This window comes from Panthera tigris, chromosome A1 (assembly GCF_018350195.1).
Source record: "Panthera tigris isolate Pti1 chromosome A1, P.tigris_Pti1_mat1.1, whole genome shotgun sequence".
NCBI lineage: Eukaryota > Metazoa > Chordata > Mammalia > Carnivora > Felidae > Panthera > Panthera tigris.
Genome location: NC_056660.1, coordinates 217,000,801 through 217,023,650, shown reverse-complemented (window position 1 = coordinate 217,023,650; position 22,850 = coordinate 217,000,801). Strand labels below are relative to the sequence as shown.

At 34.8% G+C, this 22,850-nt stretch overlaps 1 pseudogene; it reads left to right on the top strand.

The window, feature by feature from the left end:
- LOC102953933 overlaps positions 1 to 22,316 on the top strand; it is a 48,464-nt pseudogene extending 26,148 nt beyond the window's left edge.
- The last annotated feature ends 534 nt before the right edge of the window (positions 22,317 to 22,850 follow it).

The following is a 22,850-nucleotide window of genomic DNA, read 5'->3' as shown; positions in this document are numbered from 1 at the left end:
CAAAGAACTGAAGATCAGGAAATATGAAAATAACTAATAGGAATCTGTAAAACTTTCGTAAATTTCTAGATTACAGTAGGAATAATCCTCCAATTTGATTCAGTATGCTCTGATACCCCAAAGTGGGAGTTTTGTGTATTCCATAATTAAGCCACATTTCCTCCTTTGTATAGGCAGTGATTCTGTGAAATGCAGCTATCACCAGGTAACTTCTAAAGTTGGACAACTTCCTGAAAATACCTTAGGAGTGGACTATAAAAAATTCTGACATATAGAATGTTTCTTAATATGTTTTGAATACTTTTATCTTTTTGGTAGGTACACTAAGAGCCTAGGTACTCAGATGCTTGTATAGGCAACACAACAATTTTAACCAAGCAAATAAAGACTGTGGTGTAGAAACTATTTCATCAGATAATTCCTATTACTCATTGAATTATTTTCATCCTCTTTCTGTAAGTCCATTTGTTCATTTCCTTTTGTGACTTTTTTTTACATAAATGAAAATTTTTATTGTGTTAAAAGCGGGGCTTCTAAGTTTGGAGTCTGCCATATTTTGAAGTTTTTCTGTTTTTTAAGTTTGTCAGCAAAATTATTGCCTTTAGAAATGTTTTTCTGCCCTATGTGAGCTCTACATTGCATTACTGATATCTAAGCAGGCAGTTAGTTATAAAGCCTCTCACAAATCAGTGATGAATTTTCTGTGCGACATTTTAGTTCTCATCAAAGTCAAGAATCCCCTATTTTTTCTAAATGTTCCCTCTTGCATGACAGACACCAAACACTCCCAAACACACATAAACTCACTGTGTATGTCTGTATAATAATCTTTAAATCATAAACCAACAATTTTAGTTCCTATAACTGCCATAAATTCAGCTACTTGTACCTACTTAATTTCAGACAAAATACAAGCTTTCAGTATTTCAAGGGAAATAACCACAACGTTGGATAACTTAAGTTGGCAATTGTTGTCCCAAGGATGTGACTCATAAGTAAATACTGCCATATTCCTGTTCCAAATACAGATACATCAGATAGATCCAGTGAGGGACTAGTGCCTTCTATTAGCATGGTACAGTCATGATCCTCTATTTGATCAGCATCTGGTTAAAACACCAAACAAAACAACAACAATGAAAAATGCAGCAAGCTTTAGGGAACTGTGTCTCCTAAGTAGATATCAGTATTAGAAAATAATGCTCAGGGCAAATGGGTATCTTATTCGGTGAAGCAACTGACTTGATCTTGGCTCAGGTCATGATCTCACATTTCATGAAATGGAGCCCCATGTTGGCATCAGACTCTGCGCTGACAGCACGGAGCCTGCTTGGGATTCTCTCCTCTTTTCTCCCTCCCATACATGCACACGTGCTCTCTCAGTCTCTCTCTCTCAAAAATAAACATTAAAAAAAAAGAAAAAAATAATGCTCATTCATAGCTAGTCTGATAGTGCACTGACAAATGCTGGGTCCTGTGCACTTGTAAGGTAGCAGCTTTCCAGTAACCCATGGGTAGGGCTAGAGCTCTTTACAATAAGTGTGGCTTGTTGGACTGCTTGGGGCATCCAGGCATTCCCAGTGTCACCTCTTTCAGAAGAAGGAAGAAAAATACCATTGATCTCTAGTCCACATCCAAATTTGAGTTAAAATTTCACTAGCAGCACCTTTATTTTCATGACAAAAAAAAAAAAGGTTTTTCAGAATCTTTAATTTCTAAGCTAAGAGAAAGACAATAGCAAGTTTAAGTTGTTCAAAATCTCTGCAGTTCCTAGGAACTATCCTAGGATCTGGAGAATTACCTTGTAGTTACTGTGTCAGTGGTTTTGCTGCTTCTGCAAAAGCTGGGATCCACTGTCTATGATATCCTACTAGTCTCCAAATTGTATATTTGGGTTTTTGTTTAATTGCTTTTTTTAAAATTAGGCTATCACATTTGCAAGCTCGTAGATTATAACATTGACTGTGTTAATTAGCTGACTCCTGGATTGTAATACTTGCTGCCTTTAACAGATGTCATAAATATTTTACTTCACTTTGGCAATATTGTAATGTCTAGTGAGGCCTTATGCCCCTGTGAAGCAAGAAATTGTAGCCAAATTTGAAGTATATGTTTTGCATTATTATTTCATTTCCCAGGGTATCAGCAGATCATCTACATAGTAAATAAGTCATGGATCCCTCTTGTGGGACAAATTTCTATAAGTCTCCTTATAAAGGACTAGATAAAATAAGAAGAGTACTGAAATCTTGTGGAATACTGTGCCATAAATACTGAACTCCTTCCTAAACAAAAACCAGTAAGACTTTGAATCATCCACACACTGGACCAGATGGATTTGTTAAATACTTGCAGAACATTTCATCCTAAAGCAGCAGAATACACATTTTTCTCAAGTGCACATGGAACATTGTCCAGAATAGATCACATACTGGTTCACAAATCAGACCTCAACAAGTACAAAAAGATAAATATCATACCATGCATATGAAACTTGAAATCAACCATATGAAAAAATTTGGAAAGGCCACAAATACTTGGAGATTAAAGAATATCCTACACAATAATGAATGGGTTAACCAGGAAATTAAAGAGGAGATTAAAAAACTACATGGAAGCCAATGAAAATGAAAACACGAAAGTCTAAACCTTTGGGATGTAGCAAAGGGGTCATAAGAGGAAAGTATATAGCAATCCAGACCTTCTTAAAGAAGGAAGAAATGTCTCAAATACACAACCTAATCTTACACTTAAGGGAGCTGTAAACAGAATACCAAATAAAGCCCAAAACCAGCAGAAGAAGGGAAATAATAAAGAAACCAATGATCTGAAAATCAAAAAAACAAAACAAAAAAAAACCCCAGAAGAGATCAACAAAAGTAGGAGCTGATTCTTTGAAAAATTTAATAAAATTGATAAACACCTAACCAGATTTATCAAAAACAAAAAGGACCCAAATAAAATCACGAGTGAAAGAGGAGAGATCATAACCACCACCACAAAATGCAAACAATAATAAGAGAATATTATAAGCAATTATATACCAACACATTGGGAAATCTGGAAGAAATGGATAAATTCCTAGAAACACACAAACTACCAAAACTGAACAGGAAGAAATAGAAAATTGAAAAGACTCATAACCAGTAAAGAAATTGAATCAGTAATCAAAATTTCCCAACAATCAAGAGTCCAGAACCAGGTAGCTTTCCAGGGGGAATTCCTAGCAAACATTTAAAGAAGAATTAATACCTATTCTTTTGAAGCTGTTACCAAAAAAAAAAAAAAAAAAAAAAAAAAAAGGAAGGAAGACTTCCAAACTCCTTCTACAAGGCCAGCATTACCTTGATTCGAAAACCAGGCAAAGACCCCTATAAAAAGGAGAAATACAGACCAATCTCTCTGATGAACATGGATGTAAAAATTCTCAACAAGATACTAGCAAACTGGATCCAACAATGCATTAAAAGAATTATTTGCTACAATAAAGTGGGATTTAGTCCTGGGGTGCAGGGCTGGTTCAATATCTGCAAATCAATCAATGTGATACATCATATTAATAAAAGAAATGATAAGAACCACATGATCCTCTCAATAGATGCATAGAAAACATTTGACAAAATACTGTATTCTTTCTTGATAAAAACCTTCAAGAAAGTAGGGATAGAAGGAATATACCTCAATATCATAAAGGCCATATACAAAAACCCATGGATAATATCATCCTCAATGGGAAAAAAATGAAAGCATTCCCCCTAAGGTCACAAACACAACTGGGATGTCCAGTCTCACCACTGCTGTTCAGCATAGTACTGGAAATCCTTACCTCAGCAATCACACAACTAAAAGAAATAAAAGGCATTCAAATTGGCAAGGAAGAAGTCAAACTTTTACTCTTTGCAGACAGCATGATCCTATGTAGAAAATTTGAAAGACTTCACCGAAAAGCTGCTAGAACTGAGATAGGAATCCACCAAATTCTCACGATATAAAATCAATATACAATCAGCTGCACTTCTATACACTAAAAATGAAGCAGTGGAAAGAGAAATCAAGGAATCAATCCCATTTACAATTGTACCAAAACCCATAAAATACATAGTAATAACTATAACTGAAGAGGTAAAAGATCTCTATGCTGCAAACCATAGAAAACTTATGAACGAAATTGAAGAAGACACAAAGAAATGGAAAAATATTCCATGCTCCTGGATTTGAAGAGAAGATATTGTTAAAATGTCAATACTGTTCAAAGCAATCTATACATTCAGGGCAATCCCTATCAAAATAACACCAGCATTCTTCATAGAGCTAGAACAGACAATTCTAAAATTTTTATGGAGCTAGAAAAGACCCGAAATAGCTAAAATAATGTCAAAAAAGAAAACCAAAAGTGGAGGCATCACAATTCCAGACTTTAACCTATATTACAAAGCTGTAATCATCAAGACAGTATGGTTCTGGCACAAAGGCAGACACATAGATCAGCAGAACAGAATAGAAAACCAAGAAATGGACCCACAAACATATGGGCAACTAATCTTTGACAAAGCAGGAAAGAATATCGAATGAAAAAAGACAGTCTATTCAGAAAATGGTGTTGGGGCATCTGGAAGCTACATGCAAAAGAATGAATGTAGAACACTTTCTTACACCATACTCAAAAATAAACTCAAAATGGGTGAAAGACCTAAATGTAAGAAAGGAAACCATCAAAATCCTAGAGGAGAACACAGGCAGCAACCTCATTGACTTCCACTGCAGAAACTTCTTACTAGGAATGTCTCTGGAGGCAAGGGAAACAAAAGCAAAAATGAACTGGGACCTCATCAAGATAAAAAGGTTCAGCACAGGAGAACCTAGGTGGCTCAGTTGGTTAAGTGTCCAACTCTTGCTTTTAGCTCAGGTCATGATCTTATAATTTGTGGGTTCGAGCCCCACATCAGGCCCTGTGCTTGAGTGTGGAACATGCTTGGGGTTCTCTCTCTCCCTCTCTCTCTGCCTTCTCCAAGCTCAGTGTCTCTCTCTCAAAATAGCTACACTTAAAAACATTCTTTATAAAAATAAAAGGTTCAATACAGCTAAGGAAACAATCAACAAAATGAAAAGTCAACCGACAGAATGGGAGAAGATATTTGCAAATGACATATCTAATGAAGGGTTAGTATCCAAAAATCTGTAAGGAATTTATTAAACTCAACACCCCAAAAAAATTATCCGGTGAAGAAATGGGGAGAAGATATGAACAGACACTTTCCAAAGAAGACCACCAGATGGCTAACAGGCACATGAAAAAATGCCTAAATACACTCATTATCAGGGAACTACAAATCAAAACCACAATGAGATACCACCTCAAACCTGTCAGAATGGCTAAAATTAACAACTCAAGAAACAGCAGATGTTGGTGAGGAAATGAAAAAGAGGAACTCTTTTGCACTGTTGCTGTGAATGCAAGCTGGTATAGCTACTCTGGAGAACAGTATGGAAGGTCCTCAAAAAATTTTAAAATAGAGCTACCCTATGACTCAGCAATTGCACTACTGGTATTTATTCAAAAGATACAAAAATGCTGTTTCAAAGGGGCACATGCACCCCAATGTTTACAGCAACGTTATCAACAATAACCAAATAATGGAAAGAGCCCAGATGTCCATCGATTGATGAGTGGATAAAGAAGATGTGGTATATATACACAATGGAATATTGGTGATCAAAAATAAAAAAAAAAATCTTGCCATTTGCAGCAACGTGGATGGAACTAGAGTGTATTATGCTAAGCGAAATAAGTCAGTCAGAGAAAGACAAATGTAAGATTTCACTCATGTGGAATTTAAGAAACAAAACAGATGAACACAGGGGAAGAGATGGAAAAATAAGATAAAAAGAGGGAGACAAACCATAAGAGAGTCTTAAATACAGAGAACAAACTGAGGGGTATTAGTTGGGGGTTGGGCTAAATGGGTAATAGGCAATAAGGAGGGCACTTGTTGGGATAGGCACTGGGTATTAAATATAAGTAATATGAATCACTAAATTCTACTCCTGAAACCGTTATTACACTATTTGTTAACTAACTTAAAAAAACAAAACAAAACAAAAAAACATTGTGAGACATCCACTAGAGGAATAGGCAAAAATAGAAAGCTGAATATAGATCAACTACAGAGAAAAAGTTTACAGATGATGGTACCAAAATCAGAATAGTTACAAGGTTAGGAACTACAGTAGTTACTAGAACGACACATTTATTTACTAAGATCTTGAAAAAATCCATATAGTAGTGAAATGGTGACAATCTTAATCAAATTTACCTTCCTTCTTCCCTGGAAGTGTGAGAGAATTCCAGAGTAACTTCCATTTTTACTTCTTGTTTTCTAGTTATTTTATAACTATTTTGCTGTTTCCAATTGAACACTTGAGAAAGGATATTATTTTATACATGGCCATGGCTAATCTTTTTACTTAGCTATTTTTAATAGTTTTATATATCAAATTAAACCAATATCATTATTCTTCAGGGCCCAAAGTAATATTGATTTCCTTTCATATAGGACATTTTTCCCAACATAGTGTGAGATTGACACTCTATACCATACCATGTTTCTTTCAGAAAGGACAAAATAACCACGTTAGATGCCTTCCTCCCTAAGCCCCAGGGAACTCCTTAAGCATTCCATCTGGAGTACAGAATATGGATGGAGGTCTTTGTATAGCAAATATCTCCCCAATTGGTTTATGGATTAATCAGGAGAAAGAATGCATGTTCCTCTGTTAGAGGAAACTATTTCTATGAAAACTACAGGAAAAAAAAAAAAAGGAAAAGTAACAAAGGAAAAAAAAGTAGAAACCTGATTCAAAATATCAACTAATTTTGATTTATCATCATGCCAAAGGCAAAAAATTTTTATGAAACAAATAACCCCAATACTTACCAGAAAAGGCAAGGATAGGGTAGCATAAAAAAATATTGAAACATATTTCACCATTTCCTACCCCTGAGAATCCCTCAATCCATCAACCTAAGCCATTTGACAATTATTTTCTGGCTGAGAGTTTTATCCTTCTGGGATTTCCTGAATATTTGTTCTTTCCATTTCTGCATTTGCCAGAGTCTCTTTCTACTATCCATCTTCCAGTGTCCTGGCCTCTTGCAATAATGATATACGGTGTTTGTTTCTTCTTTTTCTGCCTTCAGAGGATATCGGGATAAGGATTATATTGAATAAATAGTTCTAACTCAGCAGTTAATGCTGTGTTTTTGTTTGTTTTTATTTCTACTTGTCTCTGTTGTCCTTAAACTGAGCAGCTGCTGCTAATATTTGAGTCATAGTCTGTCTTTGCTATCCTACCACCTTTTCACTAACTTGAGTGTGAATAGTTGTCATGAGAGCACAGGGGAAGAAGAAAAAAAAAACTTTAGTAATATTATCAGGTGAATAAAGCAGGTGAATTACCTAGGAGGCCTGGGGAGCCTCTCAATGGCATCAGCTCCATTGGCAATTGGAATAGGAAGGGCTGATTTCCTTCCTATTAAGGTGAAAACAATGTAGAATTTATGGTGTTGAGTTTTTCTCGGTGTTAGTATTTTTCTACTTAATAGTTCTGTTTACCTTTTTCCAAGTGTCTAGTGTAACTACTGTCCAGCTGATCACCTTCATGTAGGGGCACAGTATTTTATCCAAGTTCTCAATTATTCTCTGATCACATCTCTTTTATTTCTGCTTCATCGATATGTGATGCATTGATGTCGCAAAGGATTTTTGTAGATGAAATTGGGCTAATATATGAAATGAACTCAGAGCTAGGGCATGAGATTCATAAATTTATGTCCCCAACTAAGCAAGTAATTCATTACCAGGTAAAGATATTGTGCACCCATCCCCCATTGCAGGGAGCTCCAGAAATGAAAAAAAACAAAAACAAAAACAAAACAATACAGAACAAAAACAAAAAACAAAAAAACAAGAACACATTCATCTAAAAGGTCATTCTTCCTTCTTCTTAGAAGTTGATCTGAGGAATGTACAGAAGTAACAGATGCAGCAGGATGAAAGAGAGTGGGGACAGTAGGAAAAGGAGGAGAGTTCTATAAAGAAAAAAATGATTTTAATTCTCACCTTTCTATTTTTCTCAAGATTTTCTCCTGGCTATCTAATTTTTAACTTTGCTCTTGGAATGATATACATCACACAGATACCTGCAGTCTATTTATTTTAGACAAATTCCATCTAAGGACTCCCATAAATACCTTATTTCATCCAAATCAGAGGCACCATCCTCAGGTTGCTGCAAAACTAGATTCATGTATGTTTACCTATTGCAAATGTGACAGAAATATATTCCCATTTTTGAGAAAGAGGCATTTCTGGCTTAATATGTTTTTCTACCATCAAAACTAATGGCGGTCTTGACTGGTTTTAAGAACCTATATTACCAATACTTACTTGACCATAAAATCTTGATTTTGGAGAGTGTGTTTTGTCTGGTTCCTATTTCAAAAAGCACAGAGCCAAAAGGGAGACTTTTTATAATTTGAGGTCTCTTACCTGATTTGTTATAATGCCAAAAGACCCTCAGCTGGCCCGCCCAAGTTGGGAAACTGTCAGACCAGTTCCATCCTCATTGTCAAATTGTTGAAGAAATATAATTAAAAATAAAATACCCTGCCAACCCAATAAACCTACCCCAAAATAAAAGAACAAAATAATCTTTATCACTGAATAAGCATTAAGCCAGACTGTAATGTGCAGCACAGGTAATTTGCTGAAGAGATTCTGAAGACCAAAAGAAATCTCACCCTATTAGATAGCCAGACAGACACAATCAATTACATACATGCCATTTTTTATTCAAAGGAACTATAATACTTCATATGTCTTTGCAACAAGCAGAAGTTACTACTTGGAATCAAGTGCCTAGGCTAACCTTCCATTGGAGTGCCACTCTACTTGATGTTCACATTTAGAATAGACTTCTCGAAGATCCCCAAGAAAGACACCGTAGAATTCATAAGTGGCAAAAGACTCTTTCGGCTTCTAAAAATATTTAAATATATCTCAGAGATACAGTTTAAAAATACTGTTTCTCTAAGAAAATGCTGAAAGAAAAGTATACGGAGGCTATCTTTCTCTTTGGCAGTAGGAAAAAATTGAAGATTTTTGGTTTGTGTTTAACACTGCAATATACATATTTGACATAGCTACAGCTAGTGAAACTTTTTTTTGCATAAATATGTGCAATATATGATTAAGTTAGTGATCTCAGTAATGGAAAAAAATTATCTGATTTCTGATGATTTTATGGCTATGTTCTTGTAAGTTTAACTAAAATAGTATATCATCTTAATTAAGTTTATTATATAAAATTAAAATAGTGGTTAATAAAACTACTTGTCAAATTCTGATACATATTTATTATTTCATTTACTCCTACATTAGTTCTATCATCTTCTAAAGTTTATAGATAAGGAAATTGGGATTGCTGAAATTAAATAGTGAATACATTAAAACATTCTTTCAGGGGTAGATAATTGATATTACAGGTAAGAGTGACAAATATGCAATTATAATTCCTTAATGTCCATAGATATCCTCCACTCCCTAGTCTTTACTGTCATGATTTATTACTGAGAGTAGTTGGATTGTTTAAAAAAAAAGAACTGAGTCACTATCATTTTGTGGTTAATATTGAATAGATAGATGGTAAATCAGTTCCAATTATTTTCCTGGCTCTCCTATGCTATTACTTTAGAAAATTTATTGAAATTACCTTAGATTGACTAATTTTGGCTACAAATAGGTTAAACAATGTCTGCATCTCAGAATACACTTGATATATATTAAAATATGTTAATGTTCCTGAAACATTTTAAGTGCTCAATAAATGTCGGTTTCCTCCCACTTAATATTTAATCAATACCACCTACCCCCATACCCGACCAGTCTCATTTCAAGGTAGTCATCAGATAAGATTTTCAAGTCAGGTAACCTTCTATTCATAAGGTTATCTTTCTTTTATTCAACAAAATTTAAGTTTATTTATTTATTTTGAGGCAGAGAGAGAAAGAAGGTGGGGAAGGGGCAGTGAAAGAGGGAGAGAGAGTGAATCCCAAACAGGCTCCACACTGACAGTGCAGAGCCCAATGCAGGGCTCAAACTCATGAACTATTAGAACATGACCTGAGCTGAAATCAAGAAAGAGTCAGGTGCTTAACCGGCTGAGCCACCCAGGCACCCCTCTCTTCTATTCAAAGTATAGCAGTAATACTACGTATTTGGGGGCCTGCAGGTGTTTTTTCATATAAGAAGGCAGGTCAAATAACATATTCTCATTTGATTCGTCCAGAAGCACAAAATCTTTGATATTTTTGTAAAGTATAAAGAATACACATTTAAGGTTTTTTTTTTCTTTACTCTTTACAGGACAGAGTTATCTAAGTTATTTTCTGTGTTATTATAGTTGAACAATCCTATATGAACGAATAAACTAGGAATTTCTTTAGTTGTCTGAGGAAAAAGCTGAATTAACCATGGCCCCTCTTTTTCCTGCAACACCTTTTTGTTGATCAGTTCATCACTGACGTGATGCTTTATGTTTCATGATATTCTCATGGTCCTCATGGTGAAGGAATCAAACTTCTTCCACTAAATGCTTCACCATGGATGTATAGACTCTCAACTGTACGGTACAACATGACAGTTAAAATTTAATTTCAGCCATTTCTTCTTTTTGGCAAAAAAAAGTTGGAAGGGACAAAGACGTGTCAAAGGGCACAAGCTGGTTATCTATAAGGAGGTTTTCTGGCATCAGCTGCATGCCACTTCTAGTTACACATATATTTGGTACAAATTTAGACCCATATGCATGCCTCAGGAAAAAAGGAAATGAGGTGTAAATCTTACTCAGAGAAAAAATATACCATAAGGAGTTCTATGAAGACAGACAGAACTGATATCTGGTGACAAGTTGGCATATCTGCCTCAAAAATGATATTAATTTGTTCTTGAAATGACGTTCTATCCAGTACTTTATATGACCACTTCTTTATTATTCATCTTAGTATACTTATGGCTTTGTTAGAAAACTCTCCCATGTCAAACCATTTACCTTTATCATTCACCTCTTTTTTTTAAGTTTATTCACTTATTTTGAGAGAGAGAGAGAGAGCAAGCAAACAGGAGCAGAGAGAAAGGGAGAGAGAGAATCCCAAGGAGGCTCCTGCTTCTCAGGGCAGAGCCTGGTGGTGGGGCTCCATCTTACCAACCCTGAGATCGTGACCTGAGCTGCAGTTAAGAGTCAGAAGCTCCACCGACTGAACCACCCAGGTGCCCCCGTCATTCATCTCTTACCCTATCTTAATTATTTGCAGAATATGAATAACAGACTCATATTTTCCAAATGGTTATTCAGTGATTCATTCATTTTGTTTGCTTTTTTGTCCCTTCTCAGAAGAATGCAGGCTTTCTGGGGGAGAGAAAACTGTCTGTCTTGTGAGGAGATGCATTTCAAGATCTTCAAATAGTGCTTGGCATATAATAGGCATCAAATAAACACAAGTAGCTGGGATACATGCGTATAAAGTCAATTATTTCTAAGTATTTTTGAACACCTCAGACTCCATAAAAACGAACTCCTACCTATTTTATCCCTTAACCACCTCAAGTATTTTGGGAATACATTCCATTAGAAATTATAAATATATTTCTATTATATGACGAGAAATTTAATGGTTTTGCACACTCCTACCTTTGAAATGAGTGGAAATACAGACAAAAGAAACCATGAAAAATTATATAATTGCCGTGAAAACAATTTTATTGTCAGAATATTAATTCACACACAAGAGAAAATGATACTTTGAGGATACGTAATGCGTTTTTTCATCAAGCTCAGAAACTGCTCCATTTCAGCATAAAGACAACATAAGCTTAGATTTAGTTGTAGCTAATAGAGCATTTTGCACAACATTAAGGCTGCAAATGCTTTTAAGAATTTTGATGCTGTAGTACTTTTAAGCAACTGTGATGCAATTAATTTCTACTGGGCATGGGCAATAGGCACCATTCAGGCACTTATACAGAAAATATAGAAATTGTTAACAAAGTAAATTAGAATTGAAAGAAACCTGTAGTAAAGGAAAGTCATTTTGGTTTGCATGATTCCACAGCACAACTTCTCTTGTTTCATTTCCAAACTGATAAAAGTAGAGAGAAGACCTTATCCAAGACCTACAAACCAGTTTTTTTTTTTTAATCAAATTCCAATGGTTGTAACTAACCCAGAATCCTATCTGTAGACATTATTTTCTTGAAATTTGGTGATTTCATGATTCTGTGGCCAATTTTAGAGATTATTATACTGTGTAAATTACCTCCTTGATGTAAACTATTTTCTTTCTTTAAGCCTGCATTTTTCTTATTTTAGTTGGTGTACATCATTTTTTTTTTTAGGTTCAAGATGAGAGGGATAATGTCCCTGCCCCTGTTTCTTCAACTTTGGTAATTCCTTTATAGATTATTGACATACTACCCAATTTCCATCAGTGTCTCACTTGTCTTTTAAAGTAATGCTATCCTCTGGTCCATATAGCCTATTTTTTAACTTTTGAATCTTCATCTGAAATACGTGTTGCCATACTGTTTGATTTTTATTTTTCCTAATTAGAGTTGGAGGTCTTGAAACATTCAAGGGTATATTTAAAATATTTCAGAATAAACTGCTTCAGGTTTTAAAGGGTTCAGTACTTGAGAAAAATGTGAATTTACTAGTTCAGTTGTCAGCATCTTTTTCCATTACATAATTTTTAAAAATATGATATATAATAGTAACTCTGTCCGAATTAGGGATTCTTTGTGCCATTTTAAAGTGGGTGGTTTCTTAAAAATGACAAAGCCTAGTGGGAAACATTTCAAACTATGGAAAGCAGCTTCTCTGGTATGTTTTGTTACAGGGCACTTCGGATCATTTGCCTAGCTCTATCTCTTTGGTCACTTCCTCTAAACAAATTGGATTTCCTCGAGGAGCTTGGCCTGTGTGCAGCTGATAAGTAGTGCGGCCGGCTGTACTCATATTGGTATTCCTCCTAGAACTTTGACTTGTTTCTTTTCATCCAATTTTCTGGTTGTTATAGTTTGCACTGATGTTTTTCCTCTTCTGCCTCTCCTTTCCCTTTCACTCAAATACAATTTCTTGTCCTTTTCTGTGCTTAAATAATAAGTTGCTTTGTCAAGCAGTACTAATATGCTGTCTCTAGTCACATTCCTTGGAGTGACTCATCCTGTACAAAGGCATTTTGTGTTGCTTGCCTCCAAAAATATAGGTAAATAACTATAAAATCTGCAGGAACGTGGATTAGAGTTTAACATAAGATGCAATGAAAAAAAGCCACATTAACTCCATAAGATTTTTTGCATTTCTGCATTCAGTAAATTAAACTTGTATTTGAGGTTACAAAAATCATAAGAGATTAATGTTCCCGAGTGCTTGGATCTATAAATTAGGAGGAACCGTGTGTGATTGTAATAAACAACAACCAAAAAGCTCTCCAAAGAAAAGTGCATAAAAGTGAGCATGATGGCAAATCTTATCTATGGCTTGTCCTTTATATTAATGAAGTCCCTAGGATGAAGAAGGTAGAATGTTTGGAATTGGCAATTCTGGTTATTATTTGACATATTTATTTGAATTAATAAGCGTAGAAACAATTTCCATCAAAGGATTTAAAATAGTAATTATAAACATTGCGTTATTCAGCATAATGCTGGGATTGATGAAGGTAAGTAAAGTACCCTCATGTAAACCTTTCATAATGTTTAGAATCAACTCCATAGGTCAAATAAATTTGCATTAAAATGTGTAGTAAATAATTTAATACCAAAATACAGTCAAAACAGTAAAAAGGCCAAAGCTTCTCCTTTGTATATGTGAATCAATCTACTGCAAGAGTGTGATAGTGACTGAGTCAGTTCTATGCAAAGTACTTTCAATCCAGAATAGAATTAGCTTAAAAACCACAATGTTGTGCATTTCAAATAATGAAAATATATACAGCAATGAATCACAGGATAAAAATATATTTTGTTTGTTTTATGTGTTTATTTTAGATTATCTAAAGACAAGCCACATACACTAGCAGAGATTGTTTAAATAGTTTAATCAACCATAACCAAAATATCTTACTTTTAAACTACGCAATTTTCCAAAGACTATAATGCCAGTGAAATATTGGTGTGTCAACTCTACTTTTTCCTACAGGGTAACGTTTTCGTAAGCCTGATAAATTGTATCATTAAAGAAATTGACCTAGATAATTATTTTCTGGCTCTTTTTTATGCTACTTTCTCTGCTATGGTACATAGATGGCAAAATTTAAAATTTAGTTAACCTCATAATATTTAAAAAGCAAATACAGATTTAATTCAATTTGTTCCTTCTAAGCAATTTTCATTACATACTCACTGTAATTCTTTGCACTAATATTAGAGCAATCTAGAATAAAACATACTGATGCTTGTCCAAATGCTTTTCAGGCTTTGAGAATTGTAGTTTATCATTTTGAGTGTTAAAATACTAAGACATTATAAAAAGGAAAAATAAAAACAAAAGACTAAACAAATAAGCAACAAATAAGCAACAAATAAAGGAAACCCTGATTTTTTAAAAAATGAGATATATTGGGGCACGTGGGTTGGTCAGTTGGTTAAGTGTCTGACATCGGCTCAGGTCCTCATCTCACAGTTCGTGGTTTCGAGCCCCATGTTGGACTCTGTGGTGACAGCTCATAGCCTGGAGCCTGCTTTGGATTCTGTCTCTCCTCTCTCTGCCCCTCCCACTCATGCTCTGTCTCGATCAAAAATAAATCAACATTAAAAAATATTTAAAAATTGAGATATAATTGACACATACCATTATATAAATTTAAGGTATACGTCATGTTGATTTTTTAAAAAGCTTTTTTGAGAGACAGAGCATGTGCACACATGTGCACAGGGAGTGGAGGAATGGGGCAGAGAGAGAGAGAGCGTAAGAGAGAATTCCAAGCAGACTCTGTGTTGTCATCGGGGATCCCAGTGTGGGGCTCAATGCCAGGAATCCTGAGATCATGACCTGAGCCAAAATCAAGAGTCAGAGGCTTAAATGACTGAGCCACCCAGGTGCCCCCATGTTGATTTCTGTCGTGGGAACAATTAAGATCTAGTCTGTTAGCAACTTTGAAGGTTATAATATAGTATTATTATCTATAATCACTATGCTTTGCATTAGATCCTCAGGACTTCATTATCTATTGTTTGCAAGTTCGTATCCTTAAACGACAGCCTCCCAATTCCTCCACTCCCCAGCCCCTAATAACCACCATTCTACCCTGTTTCTATGAGTTCTGCTCTGCTTGAGTTAGATTTCACGTATCAGTGAGAACATACAGTAATTGTCTTTCTCTGTCTCACTTATCTCACTTAACATAATGCCCCCCGGTCCATCCACATTGTCACAAATGGCAAGATTCTTTTTTTTTCCCCTCATGGATGAATAATATTGCATTGTGTGTGTGTGTGTGTGTGTACAGCACATCTTTACCCACTAACCCACTGATGGATACTTGAAGTTGTTTCTGTATCTTGGCGATTGTGAATAATACTACATTAAACACAGGAGTGCATGGGTCTTTCAATATCATGAGAGAACTCTGATTTTTAAACAAGTTCCTTTATTTTTTTAAAGAGTGTATTTATTTGGGGTGGGAGGGGGAGAGAAAGAAGAAGAGAAAATCCCAGGCAGTCTCTGCACTTTTAGCACAGAGCCCAACGTGGGGCTCAAACTCATACACAAACTGTGAGATCATGACCTGAGCCAAAATCCAGATTTGGAGCCTCAACTAACTGAGCCACCCAGGTGTCCCTAAACAAGTTCTTTTAAATGATTAGGTAGTTGGAAAATACCATATTCTTAAGGGAGCAAATAAACTAAATGTCTGCTTATACTACATCAAAGATTAAACTATTTGTGTACAATCTGCCTATATAAATGTTGTATTAGCTTTTACTTTTTGAGCCTACCAATTTAAATTTTTACCCCAAATCTATAACACAACTATATATAACAGATCACTGAGACTACTTGAAATTTATTTTCAGTCACCAAAATGTATTAAGTACCTACTTTATGTCACATGATACGCCAGCCTTTAGTGATAAAGCAGTGTGTAAGATTTTTTTCCCTAACTCATTTAATTTTCTATTCAGTGCGGGGGACACAATATTTTTGTTTTCCAAAAATGAAGTTAAAACTACAGTAAATAAAATGATAACCTATGGAAGCACCAAAAAGTGGAACTAGGCTCATTTGAAATAACAAGTGATACTAAATCTGAGGCTGTGAGGTGCAGGAAAAGGATTGAATGATCATTCATAATGTAGAGAGAGGATGTGCAAAGTCCCTGCAGCAACAAAGACCATCAGAAAAAGGGATCAAAGAAAGCAGCTAGAGATTAATGAATGAGGCAGAGTTCCATGAAATTAAGTTGAGATGAAGCAAGATACTTTCTGCTAGGCATGTTGAAATTCATTCTACATTTAATAGGAATAGAGTGGTATTAAGCGAGAGAGCAACAAGAATAAATTTGCTTTTTAAAAATATCACTCTTACTGTCATTTGGAGAAGGGAGCAGAGGTGACAAGTTTAATGGCAATGAGGAGATCATTTAGGAGTGTATTTAAAGGGTCCAGATGAGAGATGATGGTATTGTGTTAGAAAACAGAAAATACCTGCCCAGATGGGCAGCTTAAATATTGTTATATTGTAAAATTTATGCAATCCACATATTACACTTTAATCATGTCTTTTTAAAACAGTATATACTGTTGTTTTCTATTATACTAAAAATAAATATACTTTGCACAAATAGATTGTTGTGACAATCTTTAATGTAAACATATTTTGAAAATTGAATTATATTCTATGTAAGCCAGAAGATCTAGTATATGAAGAATATATATTTAAGGATATATGTGTGTGTGTATATATATGCACATATATATATACATATATACTTAAAATGTACATATTAGTCTTAGTCTATCAGTGTAAGTCTTACATATATATTATCTTTTATATATATTTTGCATAATTTATGTAACATGCATTTTAATAAGTTTTTTAATGTTTTTTTTTAATTTTTTTTTTTTTTTGAGAGAGAGAGAGTGTGAGCAGGGGAGGGGCAGAGAGAGAGACACACACACAGCATTCGATGCAGGCTCCAGGCTTAAAAATACTATTATATTTATAAAGATGTAATGGAATTATATAAAGTTAAATTAATGATAGCTATGATTCATACAGTAAATTCCAGATTTTAATTTCTTAATTTTACCTTTTCCATACAAGTATTATGTATAAGAACTTACAATATTAAAGTATTTGATTATTCATCTGTCAATGTTTAAAACAAATTTGGCCATTTATCTTTTTATCTGGTGTTAGAGTCTCCTTTTTCAATGATATAGTTCAATTTTTTAACTTCAGAAAATTTTGTTTTGAATCAAGTTTTGATTCTTTGTTTTCTCCAAATGTTTCTGTGTGGGCAGATGTTTTGGGGATAGGAAATATTAAATTCTCTTTCCTTTCACAGAAAGTTTGAATTCTTCATAGATGCTTAAGCCTAAAGTTTTATGGCAGGTGAAAATTTAAATATAGTTCAGGTTTAATAATGTCACATAACCTCCTTCCTCTTCTCTAATACTGAATCACTATGAAAGGGCTCTAATTTGATCAAGTCATCACGAAATCTCCAGGAAGGACAATAGTGTGGCATTTGGGGGTTTTGATTTTACTTCATTAATTTTACCCAGTTATTACCATATGGTAGTAAGAGGATCTTTTCAGTGCAGTAATACAAAATGTGATGCTAAGAGGTCTATAACACAAATAAAGAATATTCTGTTTTCTAAGTAGTTCACTCAAAAATTTAAGAATTTACTGTGGAATTTCCATGATTGGATGCTGCTTTACTGCCATCTGGCTTCATATACAATTAGCAGTGGAAAATTTGAAGGAGCAACCATACCTTTTTGAGTATGCATTGGACCATTTTGAATAATGCAAGCCAAATTTCCTCTGTAAGACCCTCTAAATATTTGAAGAAGGGTATCGATGTTTTTAACTTTCATGTGCCTTCACTGAGTCATTGAATATGAATATTGTTAGTCTCTCTCTAAGAAATATTTTATATTCCTTTATATTTAGTATTAATTTGTAATTTAAGCTTATCCTTTTTAAAATATGATATATAAAATTATCTACAACATTCCAGAATCAATCAGCATATGATACAATATAGTGTGTTCATTAATATTTATCTTCGGAACTCTACTGAGCAATCTAAAACTTGTTAATAATTGTATCACTTACATTTAAAAATTGGCTTATAATTAGTATGGAAAGATAAGTAAAATGATTCTTCTTTAAAATGTATTTAAATATTAATGTTTTTACATAATCAATACTTATAATCATTTTAAAAATTTGTTTCTCAAAGCTCACTCTCTCTTCTCTTTGTTTCTCTCTCTTTCTGTGTGTGTCACTCTCCCTCTCTGTCCCTGTACACACACTCAAATACATGAATTTTTAATTACCAAAAGGATTGTCTTACAGTAGTATAACCAAATTATCAAGAACTGAGTCTTGACAACACATTATCAGTCAATAAACCTAACTTTTCTTGATAATGAATTGGAATTCTTTTATTTTAAAAAAATGGTTTAAATTATATTTTTATTTGGCACTATTTAAATGATGCAAATATAAGCTTGTTCAGAATTAAATTTCCCCTTGGTAAATATAAACATGGGGATTTAAGTGAGTAGAACTGTAAGGAATATGAAAATTAATTAATCCTGGAAAAAGGAACAAAACTTTGCTATTCTGTATGTTCATGAGCAGAATAGGTGTAATTCTTACTTTATATTATCAACTAAATTTTTACCTTAAAAATAAGTTGAAGTACCACAACCTTATATAATGTGCATTTTTCCCCCAAGACAATATGATTAATATGACAAATATTGTATATGACTTGTCTTATTTTTCATTCTTCTTCTTTCTTTGGTTAGCTCTACTATAGCTGTCTTTCTCAACATGCCAGTGAAAGAGTTCTTACTAAGGGCACCAGCACTGAAATCTTACACAATATTAATCCCATGTTTTCATCCTAATTTGCCGCTTAGCAGGATTTGACTGCATTCCATCCTCAATTTCTTGAAAAACTTCCAATCCCAGGCATCAATGACAATAGAATATCTTGATTATTTGCTTTATTCCCCAACTACAACTGAGGCTTTCCTTCTAGGCCTCAAAATACTAGACTGCTTTAGGGCGTCAGCTGGGCTTTTTTTTTTTTTTTTTCTATAATGCCATCCATCCTTAAGGCTTTGAAATATCCTATATTCTGGTGATTTGCAGATTGAGAGAAACAATCTTGATATCTCCTAGGAGTTACATACTTATATGTCCATATTTCCAGGTTACTTAGAATCTTCTTTTGGAAATGTAATAGTTACCCGTATTTTACATGCATGAAGTAGGATACTTGAACTTCTCTCTTCCGCTTCCTTTCTGATGAAATGGATCTGTTGATCCATTTTCGTGTTATAAAATCAGCATTCTGTTACAGCATAAAATTACCCTGGATGTATCTGTTCATGTACTGCCTTCAGAAAATTCATTTTCTTGGTTCTATCTCCAAAATATTTCCCAAATGAGCTTAGTCCCCTCTGTCTCCACTAATTCTATTTATTATACATCCATTTTCTCCTACTTAAATTAATACAAGAGCCTAACAATTAGTTGGATTTGGATTGCTGTTTTAAATAGATTCAATCATGTCAACCACCTGATTAAAATTACCCAAAGGCTTGCTACTGGAATTTGAACAAATCCAACCTTCGTGTCATGGTTTAAAAATCTGATACCTGCCTCCTCCTGCAGTAACATCTCTGTAACCTTCCTTACCGTGTTGTAGCTACATTAGCATTCTTCTTCCTTCTGGTTATGTCTGCTTTCTTCCCATCTCTGTCTTTGTTTCTGCTGTTTCCTCTGAATGGGAATGTATTTCCCTAGGATGTGTATGTGACTGGTTCTTTCTCATCATTAAGCCCTAAGTTCAGATGTTACCTCATTACCCTGATCATTCTATTTAAGGTAACTTCCCAGTCACCAGTTTTCTCATGCTAATTTATCACCATATTGATCATTCTCTGAAGTATCACATTTATTTTGTGTGTAATTCATTTTCTGTATCCCTGACTTTCAGACTCATACTGGAAAAAGAAGCTCCATGGTAGGCAAAGCCTTCTTTGTCTTGCTCAGTTATATATCTCCAGTGCTTACTATGTTGACTGACACAGTTGAAAATTATGGGTAAATATTTTCCTCAGTAAATATTGGTGAAATGTCAGCCAGTTAGGCCGAATGACAGATGAACAACTTAATTTCTCAGAAATAAGAATAAATTGCAACTTTATAAAATGGTATTATATTACTTAAACTTTTTAAAAATTATGTACTTATTGGGGCACCTGGGTGGCTCAGTTGGTTAGGCGTCCAGCTTCGGCTCAGGTCATGATCTCAGGGCTTGTGAGTTCAAGCCTGGTGATGGGCTCTGTGCTGACAGCTCAGAGCCTGGAGCCTACTACAGATTCTGTGTCTCCCTCTCTCTGCCCCTTCCTTACTCATGCTCTGTCTCTCTGTCTCTCTCTCTCAAAAATAAACATTATTTTTTTTTAAAAAAATATGTGCTTATTAGCTTAATGACTTTCTTATGCCAGACATTAGTGATAAGGTTTACCTCAGTTGACCCCATGATATTGACTTTGTGAGGAAGATGATACTGTCTTTATTTAATGTCTCAGGGAGTAGTTACAGAGAATTTAACTCATTTGTGGATATACTCCTATTAAGTTATGCCTCAGTTATGGACTGAACTTTGTCCTTTGATATAGAATGTTCACTAATAGAAAAACTCACAAGGCTTTCAAAATGCTATTTTGTGTCAATGTCATCATTAACTATAGTCACTGTTTAATTTTTGGGGAAGTCTTATGTGGTGGCAGGCTTATGGCTTTTCCACATTGTAAAAATATGACACATTATAAGGAAAACAAAATACATTTTTAAAATAATGAAATGTGAAATAGCCTTCATCTGTGTCTTTATTTTTATAAGAGTCACTATTCAAGAAGCTATTATAGATGCTATCAAGCTCATACTTCATTTTGACATGTTAACATTATAAGTATTGATATAGAAATAAATATGTCATGAAAACAATAAGCCACATTCTAAAGAACTATACATTGAACCTATTTTCCTAAAAACAGAAGAAACTTATCATAAAATAGCCAGTTACTATTCAGGTTGAGAAGGGATCATATCCCTTACAAAATCGTTACCATTAAAACTTAAAAAAATACATTTTGAGCATTGATATTAACATTATTAACAGCAAAAATATCTAATTCTGTTAATTATTCAATTTTAAGTTAATTACTTAACAAATCTAAGTTAAACAATTTAAGAATTTTAAAATATAAATATAACTTTGTTTTGAGTCTAAAATTTTTATGATATCCATCATATTCTAGAAAAAATACTCTGCTCACCATTACACTTTGCATCATGCAGCGTTTCAAGTTCTCACTCTTCAAAGCCTCCTTCCTGCGTGGGGCCATGGCAGCCGCGATGCTGACCTGGACCCAAGGTTCCTTCAGTGGCTGCTGTCCCCTGTATGGCACCGTCACCCTGAATGGCTCCTCCCTGGCCTTATTGTAATCCTCGGCCCCATCCCTCTGCTACTTTGCGGCTGGGGTCTCTGGCCTCCTGCCCCCACCCCCCCTACTGTCTCCTGCTTCTGCTCTTCTGGGTCTACAGCAACTGCATCAAAGACTCCCTCAGAGGCCCCTTAGGACTCCGCATTGCACTGGCCATCCTAGCTATAGCCATCTTCCTGGCCTTAGTGCCTGTATCCTTCCATCTGGCACTCATTCTCTGCAAATCTGTCATATCCCTGAACATTACGATTAGCTACTCTGAAGCCCAGAACTTTCCACGGACGTCCCCTGAAACTGCTCTGCAGTTTTGCTCCAATCCACACAATGTTGATACCTCTTCTTAGGTGAATCTTGTATTGTGCGGTGCGTGGTTTTGGTGCTGCAGGTGGTGCACTGGAAGTCTGAAGCCACCCCTTACCAGCCTGTAGAGCGGGGGACCCTGAATGGAGCTCTGAGACAGATGCTTTCCTTGGGCTACTTCTTTCCCATTCTTGAGAGTAACCAAAGAATGCTTCCTGCAGCCAAAGACTCTGCCCAAGTGCCTGCAATCCTCTTGCCCCCACATGGCCCTGTTTATTCTAGGCACCGTTTTCCCCTCCATGAGGGAAACATGATGATAGGCCCCTTCCACCTCTTCCTGTAGCTGTTTTTGTAAAAAATACTACATTACTTTCTTCAACAAACAAACATCCCCCAAAACATATTTGAGATTAAAATTACAAATAAATAATTACAAGAGAAATAAATGCAAAACATAAGCAGGCATGATGTTCTAAGGAAATAAATTTGCATGCAAGCTTGTGCCCGTGAACATGACGATAGAAATGTACATTTAAAATATTTATTTAAGGAATTTAAATATCGTTATAACACTGTGGTTCCCAAACGCATTAAAGTTACTTTTTACCAGCCCCCCCCCAAGCCTCAGTGAACTTAAAAGGTGCCCAGGGTATTCTAAATTTTCAAAGGAAATAGAGACATATGTCAAACATCTAAGCTAATATATTAAGTCATTCAGGTTTAACTGCT